This window comes from Anguilla anguilla, chromosome 19, assembly GCF_013347855.1.
Source record: "Anguilla anguilla isolate fAngAng1 chromosome 19, fAngAng1.pri, whole genome shotgun sequence".
Taxonomy (NCBI): Eukaryota; Metazoa; Chordata; class Actinopteri; order Anguilliformes; family Anguillidae; genus Anguilla; species Anguilla anguilla.
In genome coordinates this window covers 9,381,192-9,394,600 of record NC_049219.1, presented here as the reverse complement: position 1 = coordinate 9,394,600, position 13,409 = coordinate 9,381,192, and the positions used below count along the sequence as shown (strand labels likewise).

General features: G+C 40.9%; 2 long non-coding RNA genes across 4 annotated transcripts in view; both read right to left on the bottom strand.

Moving 5' to 3' along the window:
• Positions 1 to 252: 252 nt before the first annotated feature.
• Positions 253 to 4,201, bottom strand: LOC118219330. Its single transcript, XR_004763701.1, has 2 exons — positions 4,062 to 4,201; positions 253 to 1,795 (listed from the first exon to the last, which is right to left on the bottom strand). It is a non-coding gene; the product is annotated as an uncharacterized LOC118219330 (long non-coding RNA).
• A 5,961-nt stretch (positions 4,202 to 10,162) lies between these two features.
• The window catches only part of LOC118219320, a 14,900-nt gene continuing 11,653 nt past the window's right edge, over positions 10,163 to 13,409 (bottom strand). For all 3 annotated transcript variants that reach the window (XR_004763681.1, XR_004763680.1, XR_004763679.1), the window contains exons 2-3: positions 12,047 to 12,139; positions 10,163 to 11,456 (exon numbers count right to left, since the gene is read on the bottom strand). This is a non-coding gene — a long non-coding RNA (uncharacterized LOC118219320). The remainder of the gene's footprint in view (positions 11,457 to 12,046; positions 12,140 to 13,409) is intronic.

The window sequence follows — 13,409 nt, the reverse complement described above, 5'->3', positions numbered from 1 at the left end:
CTTTGGTATGCACTTATTGTACATCACTGGATAAAAATGTCTGCTGAATATATGTAATACAATGTAATGTCAGGAGTTTGCCTCCCTCTGCTGGACAGAAAACGACATTACAGCATAGGAAGTCCAATTTAAAAAATGTTGCAATGTACAAGTCTGTTTTTTGTATGGTTATCAAAATGTATGTGGATTTTAATGCTGCACACAAGTTGCCCTCTGGGGATAATAAAGATCTACTGAAACCGAAACTCACTGTTCTTATTGTGCATTATTTTTATTCAGCAATGGCAGCACAACTTTCAAGAATGAAACGTAATTGCAGAATAAAATTACAAAACACAATTAATTTTATTTCATTATTAAAAAGAAAATAAAATGCATTTACAAGCCCTGTCCCCCAATACATATCCACTGCACTTTATAAAAACAGAATGACTGTTCTCCATAGTACATTACTGGCTAGATTAAATTTTTCATCCTTGTGAAAGAAAACATTCAAAGGCATAAAACATGTAACCAACTAATCACTTTCAGGCACACCTATAAGATGCAACACCATTACACATTTAATTAGGTCATCTGTTTGAATGGGACTTGTCAGTCACCTGATCTAATCATAAATCGCAAATTCAAGGGAAGTCCAATGAATCAAAAGCTTTATTTAAATAAGCCAAAATATATTAGGGTGTCAGTTTATATTTTTCCACAGTTTCGTAGAGTTCATTTTAGGAGAGCACCTAATCTGGATCTCTGCTATTCAAAGCTGAGCTCTTCCTGTTTAATTCTTATCGGTCTGCGAATAAGTTCACTAATGAACACCCAGGAATTCTTGAAGGGCTTCGTGGTGCAAGACAGAGTACCCTGTTCCACGAATCCCAAGATAGTAAGTTCAATCCCCCCTCTGCTGTGGCTCTAAGAACCAGCTGTAAGACATAGGTAACAAGGTTCATCACCTTCAGGTCCGAAGTTAGTAGATGAAGGCAAAATTTCTGAGATTTTTTTGTAAATATTTCTGTTGTGTCATCTTCTTCTACCCACAGAAAAGCCGGCCGATTCACAGAAGAGAAGGTGGCGCAGCGGTATTGTCTTTGCCTACGGACGCAGAGGTTGGGGGTTCGAACCCCCCTTCGTCTTTGTTTCGCTTATACTTGGGTTGTCTCATCATCAGGCCATTTCTGCAGCCGCGCAACCGCTAACATGACGGTGGCGTAAAGGTATTGTCCAAAGCTTGGAACGCTGAGCTTCAGGGTTCGAATCCCCGTTCGTCCCTTCAGTTTGCGCAGCTTTTGTCCGTAGTGCTGTGTAAGTGCACAAAAAAATGAGCGATAAATGCGAAGGAGTATGTGGCGTAGGGGGCTGAACCGATCCTCAGGAGGTAGAGGTTGATGGTTCGAGTCCCCGAGACCGCACCTGAGCAACGTCGGTGGTCCCCAAGGGTGGGGGAGGTGTGTGTGTGGTGTGAGTGGACGGGCAGGCAATCTGGCCCCCCGGAATTTCCCAGAATACAACATGGGGGTTATAATATTTTTTTGCAAATTCAAAATTTTCGGAAGGTAAAAAAAAAAAAAAATTTTGACAGGGGTCCCCCTCTCCGTTAGTGCATTACTACTGACAGTCCCCCATACTACTACGCAATCAAATGAACTCATTTGATTGCAGAAAGGTAGCAGTATGGAAGACTGGCAGTAGTAATGCACTAATATACACCAAAAGTGGTGCATAGAAACAAAAACAAACAAAACCAAACTCATACATACACAGCGCCTCCATCTGGGGACTTCCTGCTTCTGCAGACAAGCTGGAGAGAAAAAAAGAGGGGGGGATGTTTAAAATAAACAAAATATAATCAAAATATGTTACCTATGAACATACATTATGCAAATGAAAACAGAGGCATTAACAATCTTTGTTAAAAGAGGGTTGACAGGACTGCATTAGTACAGGGTGCTACAGGTGAAGAATATGTCTCCCTCTGCTGGACAAAAAATTGAATTACAGCAGAGGAAGTATAACACTAAAGTCTATTTTTGAAAGGCTGACGAATACATGCAGATTTTTCCCATTACCCACAATTGAAGCTAAACTCAGTTTACTGTATAAAGGCAGAAGTATATAAGACTTTAACTATAGCAGAGACATTAACTATAGCCACTGTATGTGGTGAATACGTGGGAAAGTGTATGAAATGTGCATGTAGTTAAAGATGAGGACAGGTAATTTATGTATGTTGGAATCTGAGTGTGAATTACTAAAATGACAGTTAGCAGGCCCATCACCTTAGACCTGCGCAGGAGAACAGATAACAGATACAGCCATGCGGGTGTGTCAGTTTCTTCAAATATCTCACATGTACATATTCTCCTCCGCACATCTAAGGTGGTGAGCCTTCCAACTGAGTTCAATAACTCACATCCAGACACCAACATACATAAAGGCCCTGTCCTCATCTTCCGCAACATGCACACGTCATACTCTTTCACCTGCAGTCACCTGGCTATAGAACGTGTATACAACCCTTCCACAGTGTTCCCTCTTACTGCATTACAGCCTTAAATAAAAAGCACATCAAATCTGATTTTTTACATGTATTGACACATGGTATTCCACAATATCCAAGTGAAAACAATTCTCAAAATACCTGAGAACTCATTTTTAAAAATCTATGACAGCTGGGTTGCATAAAACAGACACACCCTAATGATTGTAATGGTGCATTAGCTCACGCATAACCAAACTCCTACATCACACACCAAACTGACTGGCCCCTACCTGTGTCCAGTTATAGTAATTCTGATTAGCACACAATGAAACAATCTGTTTCTGTAGGCTTCCTCTGCAGGGTAGTGCATTACACAGCAAAGAACAAACCATGAACAACAAAGAGCATTCTAACGGACTCAGAGGTAAAACTGCAGACAGACAGACACAAATCAGGAGATGAGCATAACGAGATATCAAAGGACTCCAATAACACAGTGAATCACCACTGAGATCTTGCCTAGATCAGGCCGTCCCTGCAAACAGGATGAACGAGCACAGAGGAGACTAATCAGAGAGGTCACCAAGAGGCCAATGGCATCTTTTAATGAGCTGCAGCTGCAGTCTGTTATGGCAAAGACTGGTCAATGTGTGCATGTGACAACAATATCCCAAGCTCTCCACAATACTGGCCTATATGACAGGGTGGCAAGAAGAAAGGCCCTACTCAAAAAAGCCAACTCTGAGTCTCCTTTGACATATGCAAAAACACACTGAACTCTGAAGCAATGTCGTGAAATGTTTTGCCATCTAATGAAACCAAAATAGAAATTCTGTCCAAAACACAACACGCTATGTTTGGCGAAAACCCACTACAGCATATCAACACAGAACACCAGCCCTACAGCAAAGCATCCTATTATGGGGGCGTTTCTCATTGAGAAGCACTAGCGCTCTCGTCGGGACAGAGGGGAAAATGGATGGAGAAAAATGTCCACACTTACACAACTCAGTTATTATATAATTTCATTTTTAATTAATTCTCAGAAATGTGGGATATTACGGAATACCATGTGCAAATGAAGGTGGGATAAATCATATTTAATATAGTTTCATTTAAGGCTGTAATGCAAGAAAGGTTCTTACGCTGCGTACAGTTTCTGTAAACACCGGTAGTATTTACAAACAGCATGATCACATGTAGTTGTAATGACAGTTATGAATTCGCTCAACAGGCTGCAGGAAGGCTTGATATGACCAGCAAACAGAAAACTATAGAAATGTCAAACCAACCAATTCATCAAATGCAGCTAACATAACTCGCTAACGTTAACAGGTTTGTTGATTCTTTGATGGCTGTCCAGCTAGTGTTATCTACATAGCTAGCTAGCGACATTAGCTAGGCAGCTAGCTAGTTCGGTTGTTTGTTTATCGATGCAAACCGTATTTTGCAAGGTTGGTTAAATGTACGGATATTATCGCGTATCACACAGGAAGCACACGAAGTAATATTTTCAAAACATAGTTAAAGTGAGAATTCAGACATTGCATAGTAAGCATTGGCTTGTAGCAAAATATGTAATTACCTTTCTGCAGCACTGCAGGCGGAAGTATATTTACGAGTTGCAGATGGCCACCGCATGTCTTTCGACGATGGTTTACTCGGGAAATGAAGTCCACCGTCTCGCCGGCTTCAGCAATCGCGACGCGTTATTGACTACATATCCCACAAAACTTTAAAAAACACAAACATTGCGTCACGGTTGGTCAAACCGTATGTACTGAAGTAAAGGGGGAGGGCGTTAATTTTTTCCTCCTTTTACTCACTGGCGTTATATAGCGCACGTCGCATAATTATAAGGACGATTTAAAATTTAAGATAATAAAAAAAGGTGCGCAATCAACTGTTTTATTTAATAATTATTGCGCGTTCTCGTTTGTTTTTCGTTTCAGTCACCATAAATGAACTCTCTCAGCCCAACATCATAGTTAAGCCTACAATCACAGAAGTCAAAATGAGACAAAAGTTTATCCATGACAGACAGGTCATTGAGCACAGAGTTCTGGAGCACCTCAGTGAGTACATGCACTAGCATTCCCCCAATCCACTAACCATGGATGTCATTGGTGCTCAAGTTGGGTGATTATTGCCTGTCTCTCACTCAATCCAGCCCGGCCATCAGTATGTTTGAGAGACAGAGATTAATCACACTCCTTGAGTGGGAATTGAACCCACACTTTCAGGCTGGGAAATACCAGCGCATTTACCCTCTGAGCCACCCCAGAACTCTGAAAGCACTGTCTCATGCATCATAGTTAAGTCTACAATCAGTAATGTCAAAGTGAGACAACAGTGTAAGGCCTGCAGGGGGACTGAACCAAGATCTTTGCTGAGGATGAAGAGCAAGAGCTTACAACTAAGGCTTACAACCAGTTAGAATGCATCATAGACTAGCTCACCCAAGGCTGGAAAATCACATTGAACTCAATGATCTGACATTGTAGAAGGAGGATAAACAATGATAAAATTAAAGGCCATTGGTCTAAAAATTAGATAGATATCGTAGCACAGTGGTCTCAAACTTAGTGCCATGGAGGGCCGTGTGTATGCTGGTTTTTATTCCAGCCTCAGCTCTTGATTATATAATTAGTTCAATTATTTGCTGAATTAGGGATTCAGGTTTGCACATAATGGTAACACGACATCTATGGTGACCCGCATTGTCTAAATAAATAATTAATAATAAATAAACCATTTGCAATATAGCACAATGTGAATGTGGTACTGCTATTCTTCATGGCATGCATAGCTATTTCTAACATAACGTGGTTAAAAAGGGTAAATAATCCTTCAAAACATGAAAAGTGTCTAATTAATAAAAGTGAACATCTTGTTAATTCTGGGATTGCAATTGTGGCTGGAAAAAAAAACCCAGCATACAGTTTCCTAGGACCTAGCATACACAGAGTTTCCCAGGAAGAGCCTTTGTTTTTTTGTTTTTTGGTCATTTGTGGTCTTATACTGCCATCTTGTGGTCTAAAAATAGAAGTTCATAGAAATATCAGAGTTAAATGTTGAAAAAGAAGGTTCGTTCCTTTTTTGCATTTTTTTTTTCAAATGGATTGTTGGTGCATTTCTGTGCAAAACCCAGAACATAAATATTTATGAATAATAATTTGTTCACAAATGTTTAATGTGGAATATTAATAAACTGCAGTGGAGTTCCTGAATCTGGAAAGGACACAGTTATGATGTGTTAAACAAAGATATTTAGAGTGTAAGAAATTAAGGATAACACGCACATATCTGAATATTTATTATGGACAAGTGAGTGTCTTCACATGGGGACAAGTTGGCCCTGTGCTGGGGTACCTACCCCAGTTTATGACTCGCTGGTGATGTATCAAGCTATTACTGTTTAATTCCTTCTGCCATTTCAGATCATTGACTGAACCAAGATCTTTGTTGAGGAAGAAACCCTTGCACACTATGTGATGTGTCTCCACTACGTCTGTTAAGGTGAAGATTTTGCTTCAGTCCCCCTGCAGGCCTTACATGTTTTTCCTCTTTGACTTTTCTGATTGTAGACTTGTCTATGATGCATGAGAGAGTGCTTTCAGAGTTCTGGGGTGGCTCAGAGGGTAAATGCGCTGGTATTTCCCAGCATGAAAATGTGGGTTCAATTCCCACTCAAGGAGTGTGATTAATCTCTGTCTCTCAAATGTACTGATGGCCGAGCTGGATTGAGTGAGAGACAGGCACTAATCACCCAACTTGAGCACCAATGGTATCCACGGTTAGTGGATTGGGGGGAATGCTAGTGCATGTACTCACTGAGGTGCTCCAGAACTCTACGCTCAATGACCTGATTGTCATGGATGAACATTTTCCTCATGAAAGCAATCGGAAATGTTTTCAAGCACCTAGGCACATTTTGGTCCTCCAACCACCGATACTGTTAATCAGTATGCAAATTCTTTGTCATCACTAAACTGTGATTATTATTATACAAGACTTTTTTTTAACCAGCTGTGGCATTTGGAACCTAAGACCAGTGATCCAGACTTCTAAGTTAAGTCTACAGTCTTAAATGTCAACGAGGAAAAACACTCCTCAACCCAGGTATCTCTGTTGAAAGGGTAATTATCTTAATAGAGGTACTTAGCGAAGGCACATCACACAGTGTACAAGGGTTTCATCCTCAACAAAGATCTTGGTTCAGTCCCCCTGCAGGCCTTACATTGTTGTCTCACTTTGACATTACTGATTGTAGACTTAACTATGATGCATGAGACAGTGCTTTCAGAGTTCTGGGGATGCTATGAATTGCACAGTTGCAACCGTACATTTGCACCTGCTGATGCGGAAGTCACTGGTAGGACAGGCGAATGAGGTAGGTCCGTTGGAGAGACGATGTGACAGGTCGACCAGTAACACCCGCTTCCCTGGAGAGGTCAGCGCTGGCAATGGTAAGTGTTTGTGCAAAGAGATGCCTATTTTAAAGGAAAGATACAGTATCAATGCTATCAATTTTTGATGCTAAAGGATGTTACTCTGGTGATAAATTTTGTACTGTAATAATTACACAAAATTATCACCATACACATATCCTGCTGCTCTTGGGAGGTCAGCTGGAGGACATGGTATGTATAATCCTGATGAACACAAATAAAATTATTTCAGTAGGAGTAGTACAGCAGGAATGAACATTCAGCACAGGCAGGGTCAATCATTAACCACTGAGTGATATGATAAAGTGCACAGACGGTAAGGAAAAGACTACAGGACATGTATATAAGCTCAGTACTTAGCAAAACCAGAACAGACATCTAATTTAATACGGAGGAGGCAAAAGGAGTGTGTTGTAGTGTAACTGGAGGATCCAAGTGTAAGTGTAGTGTATAGGTTACGATGAGCCATGTGGGACAATGAGGCTCATCATACCTGGTATACCTTCTTATGTCAGTGTGGTAGGTTATTAGCTTTGCTGAGGATGTGTCAGAATGGGAGTTGATTATCTCCGTATAAATGAAAGTTCACTTAACTGCGGACCTATTGGTGTGGGAGTTCATTATCTTCACTATAATATTGCTGAGGAAATATCAGTATGGGAGTTATTCTGCCTAGGCTGTGTGAATGGGGAGTTGGCTATCTTACCTGAGGACATATTGGTGAGAGAGTTCATTATCTTTACTAGACAGTTTTAGTGTTTCGCTGAATATCTTACCTGAATAAATTTCCGTGTTGGAGTCAGTTGTCTTCCTGGAACTGTGTTAATATGGAGTCCGTAATCCCCATTATAGACTGGAAAGACTGCTCTCTTTTACAATCTGATCCAAAGAATTAATATTAACATGTGCTTGCTGGAAATCACCTGTCTGTTAAACATTAAATAGTTTCCAGATCTCCAGGGTATGAAAATACAAACTGCCATGCTTGCAAAACATTTGCGATTAAACCAATACAACGCTTTTCAAAATCTACTTAAGGGCTTACCATTGTAACATTTAGAATGGGAGTGCATCAGCGCAGATTCTTTTGTCAAAATGACCAAAATGTTGTAATTATTTATTATTATTTAGTACAGCGTTGTATGACATTTCATTAATTATTTTATTAACGATGGCTGGCTTTAACTGTATAAACGAATAGGTGAGGTGGCTCCCTCTTGTGGACATAAAACGCACCTGCAACAGGCGGCTGTCCGCGCACCTGTCATCAATCACAATTAAAGCACAGGAAAACACAGCTCTCGGCTACGTTTAGGCACAATTCGGTTTTAATAAGATTGAGGCCATAATCCGGCTATGGAAGGTTTGATGTAAACGCCTGTTTGTTACCTTAATCGGGTATGGTAAGAATCTGAGAAAACATTACATTAACTCCGATATGTTTGCGTAAATTTTCGATTTGTGTGTGCACATGAACGTAGGAAAGTCGGCTTTAAATTTTGACATTTTAAAACTGCATATGCGGAAGTTCACCAGACGCAGTGACCTGGATGTTGTTTGTATATCTTTATGCAGGGGAAAAGGATCAAGTACAGTTAAACCAGCATGATTTAGTCTGAGGCACTGTGGTTTTAATCGATGTTTAAAGATGGTAGGGAAACACTCAGGTGGGTATGAGCGTGTGGCATGCCTGCGACGATTCAACATGTTATTATAATGTAAAATACAGGAAAGTAAGATGGTATTCAACTTTATTTCAGAATTATGAGTTTCTTTTGAAACGTTTCTTGGTTCAGATAAGAATAAGCGGTAACTATTTGAAAGGAAAGCTTTGGATTTGTTTGTATGCAACCAGACTTGCACGGATACATCTGAGGATCAGTTGTGTTTTTTTTTAACGACAAGCAGAGGGCAGTAATGCGTGTGGAAGTTTAACAAACCAGTATCAAACAAAGCGAAGAAGAAGCGGAAGCAAAACGCAGAGCGATGTGAAGTAATTATTTTTGGACGCAACTAATTGGCCTTACATGATTATTAAAAGAATCCATGTAAAACCCAGGTATTAGAGAAATCGTGTTGTTGTGAACCATGCAGATACTTAATCGGATTATTGCTAAAAACTGATTGCTCCCAATTTTCGTGGTGTTTGCATGCACATTGCTGTAAATCACATGCATGTTAAGGATTAAGTTTACGGTCTTCACTTTTCCATGGTAGTAAAAACACACACATTCTACTGGTTTACCTCTGTTTAGTGTGTGACTAAAAACAAAACTATACATAGCCTAATACATAGATTGTACCAAAATACAGTATACATGCATCTCACTTTACATATATTGGTTTGATTATCAATTTAAATGCTTTTAACTGGTCCCTTCTGTTTTTAAAGGAGCTGAGGGGAGTGCTTCGGGGGAATCGGTGCTGGGCGCTTCACATGTCCCGATTCAGAATGCTGCTCCCCGACTCGCCTTCAACCTTCCCAAGTTATCCCATGTCACTCTGCTGAGTTCACTCCACTGGCTACCGGTCACTGCCAGGACCAGGTTCAAAGTCTGACCCTCACCTACCCTGCAGCCAACAGGACGGCCCCCGGCTACTTACAGGACATGATTCAATCCTACACGCCAGCTCAACCACTTCGCTCTGTGGCAACAGGGCCACTTGCACCCCTGCCATTCGGATGAATCTGGGATCATTTTTATCACTTAAATCCCCCTCTTTCATGCTACACATGTACCTCCTGTGCCAATTTCATGTTACATGTACCTCCATCCAGCACTTATACTGTACTTTGTATCATTATCTTGATGTTGTAGCTTGTCATGCCTCCTAGTTTTACTTAGCATAGGTTAGGTTAGAGTAATGTTTAATGTGTGTACTGAACTTAATGTGTGTACTGAACTTAATGTGTTCATGGCTATGAATAACTGTTACAAAATGAGTACTGTACCTTATTGGACCTGTGTTTTGTAGTTGTTCCAATGACCTTTGGTATGCACTTATTGTACATCACTGGATAAAAATGTCTGCTGAATATATGTAATACAATATAATGTCAGGAGTTTGCCTCCCTCTGCTGGACAGAAAACGACATTACAGCATAGGAAGTCCAATTTAAAAAATGTTGCAATGTACAAGTCTGTTTTTTGTATGGTTATCAAAATGTATGTGGATTTTAATGCTGCACACAAGTTGCCCTCTGGGGATAATAAAGATATACTGAAACCGAAACTCACTGTTCTTATTGTGCATTATTTTTATTCAGCAATGGCAGCACAACTTTCAAGACTGAAATGGAATTGCAGAATAAAATTCCAAAACACAATTAATTTCATTTCATTATTTAAAAGAAAATAAAATGCATTTACAAGCCCTGTCCCCAATACATATCCACTGCAGTTTATAAAAACAGAATATGATGGCTAGATTAAATCTCATTTTTCAGACTTGTGAAAGAAAACATTCAAAGGCATAAAAAATATAACCAACTAATCACTTTCATGCACACCTATAAGATGCAACAACATTACACCTTTAATTAGGTCATCTGTTTGAACGGGACTTGTCAGTCACTTGTTGTTCTAATTATAAATCACAAATGCAAAGGAATTCCTTCAATGAATCAACAGCTTTATTTAAAGAAGCCAAAATATGTTAGGGTATCAGTTTATATTTTGCCACAGTTTCTTAGAGTTCATTTTCGGAGAGCACCTAATTGGATCTGTATGATTCAAAGCTGAGCTCTTACTGTTTATTTCTGATGGGTCTGAGAATAAGTTCACTAATGAGCACCCAGGAACTCTTGAAGGGTTTTGTGGCGCAAGACAGAGTACCCTGTTCCACGAAGCCCAAGGTAGCAAGTTCAATCCCCTGTCTGTCTGGCTCTTCCCCTATCTCACCTCTCTGCTGTGGCTCTAAGAACCAGCTGTAAGACACAGGTAACAAGGTTCATAGCCTTCAGGTCTGAAGTTAGTAGATGAAGGCAAAGTTTCTGTTATATCAAAGTCTTATATCCACTGAATCAGCCTTCAAAACAACAAAACCACTGTGGTGTAGTGGTTAGTGACTTGGTCTCTGGACCAGAAGCTCGAGGGTTCAAGTCCCGCATAATTTTATTAACGGTGGCGTTTCTCATCAGCTTCCATTCACTGCATCATGCCCAGCAGATTTGAGCCAGCCACAGCCGGGGGGGTTCCAGCTTTTTTTTTTTTTTTTTTTTTGGAAATATTTCTGTTGTGTCATCTTCTTCTACCCACAGAAGAGGCGGCCGATTCACAGAAGAGAAGGTGGCGCAACGGTATTGTCTTTGCCTACGGACGCAGAGGTTGGGGGTTCGAACCCCCCTTTGTCTTTGTTTCGCTTATACTTGGGTTGTCTCATCATCAGGCCACTGCTGCAGCCGCGCAACCGCTAACACGATGGTGGCGTAAAGGTATTGTCCGATGCTTGGCACGCTGAGCTTGAGGGTTCGAATCCCGGTTCGTCCCTTCAGTTTCTACTTCTGAGGTCTGACTGTCTTCATGTCACTGCAGGAAAAACAGAAAAAAACGTCAAAGTTACAGTGGTGCAGAGGAATGGTTCTCGTTGTCCACTACCAAGGTCAGAGGTTCAAGCCCTGCTTTCCCCTTTTCAGTTTGCGCAGCTTTTGTCTGTTGTGCTGTGTAAGTGCACAAAAAAAATGAGCGATAAATGCGAAGGATTACGTGGCGTAGGGGGCTGGACCGATCCTCAGGAGGTAGAGGTTGATGGTTCGATTCCCCGAGACCGCACCTGAGCAACGTCGGTGGTCCCCAAGGGCGGGGGAGGTGTGTGTGTGGTGTGAGTGGACGGGCAGGCAATCTGGCCCACCGGAATTTCCCAGAATACAACATGGGGGTTATAATATTTTTTTGCAAATTCAAAATTTTCGGAAGGTAAAAAAAAAAAAAAATTTTGACAGGGGCCCCACTCTCCGTTAGTGCATTACTACTGACAGTCCCCCATACTACTACGCAATCAAATGAACTCATTTGATTGCAGAAAGGTAGCAGTATGTAAGACTGGCAGTAGTAATACACTAATATACACCAAATATGGTGCATAGAAACAAAAACAAACAAAACCAACTCATGCTTACACAGCGCCTCCATCTGGGGACTTCCTGCATGGTCAGCCCATCTGTTAGACAGCCACCGTGCTACCCTGGTCAGCTCGTTGGGCTGCAGACAAGCTGGAGAGAAAAAAGGGGGGGATGCTTAAAATCACCAAAATTTGTTACATATGAACATACATTATGTAAATGCAACACACACATGAACATCTTTGTTCAAAGGGAGTTGGAAGGACTGCATAGGTGGAATCAGTGTATGGTGCTACACTTTAAACGCCTTTAAAAAATAGACTTTAATGTTATGGTGGAGTTCTGATACTTGCTCTGCTGTAATGCCATTTTTTGTCCAGCAGAGGAAGGCAAATCCAGGTGAAGGAAGTGTGTGTGTGTGCGCGCATGCGTGTGCATACATACATATATATGTGTAGGTGTGTGTGAGAGAGACAGAAAAGACTGTGTGTGTGAATTCTATACCCAAAACCTTATAAACAATGCGCTTGTAACAATTATCAAACAACATCAAACGCGCGTGTGCCCGTACGCTATCACGCAACCAGAGTTTGTAATGGCGCTAATCGCATTCGTCTTGAACATTCCGATTCCGTCAAATTGTTTTTCTCCTCGGTAAGTTTCAAAAGTTCAATTCTGAGTTAGCTAACCTTTTATGTGTATTTACTAAGCTGTCTGTTAACCAGGATTAGCTGTGTGTTGCCTTGGTGGACTGACATGGCTGTTTTTAGCTTCTCAGGCAGGCATCACATCAGAAACTGTGTAAATCAGCTGAAATGAAGCGAACTTTAGCAGCCAGTAACTGTTAGCGCACATAAAGCGTAAAACTATAAGCCACATTCCTCATGAGAAAAACTAACGTTGAACGGACGTTCACTTCTTGTGGAAGCGGTCGCTTCCCCGTGTTTTGTTCGGAACACGACGAGTTTACGTTTGTACAATAAGTGGAAGATATCTGAGTAACTTGGATAACTGGCAGTTTTTAGTTAACTTAAGCTAATTTTGTTCATTCATCCAGAGGCTTAATGAACAGTCAGTTTTAACAATGAAGAGGAAGAGGACCCTAAAAGATGTATTTTTTTTTGGCAAGTGTGGTCGTTTTGCTTAAAAAAAACTAATGCTGAATAGGAATGAAAACAAAGACAATATTAAAGCCCAAAGTCATGTGTAGAATAAGAGACTCCCCCCCTCCCCTCCCCCCCTCCTAAAGGGACAGGGGAGCTGCATGGCCCCCCTCCTCTCCCCAGGCACAGGAGAGCTAGCAGAACTGGTGACAGTGAATCTGGGACTGTGTACAAACTACAACACCATTATGACTGTATGTACTATCTCTGTGCGTGTTCTATCATGAGTGTGTGTGTGACAGAGAGAGAGAGAGGAG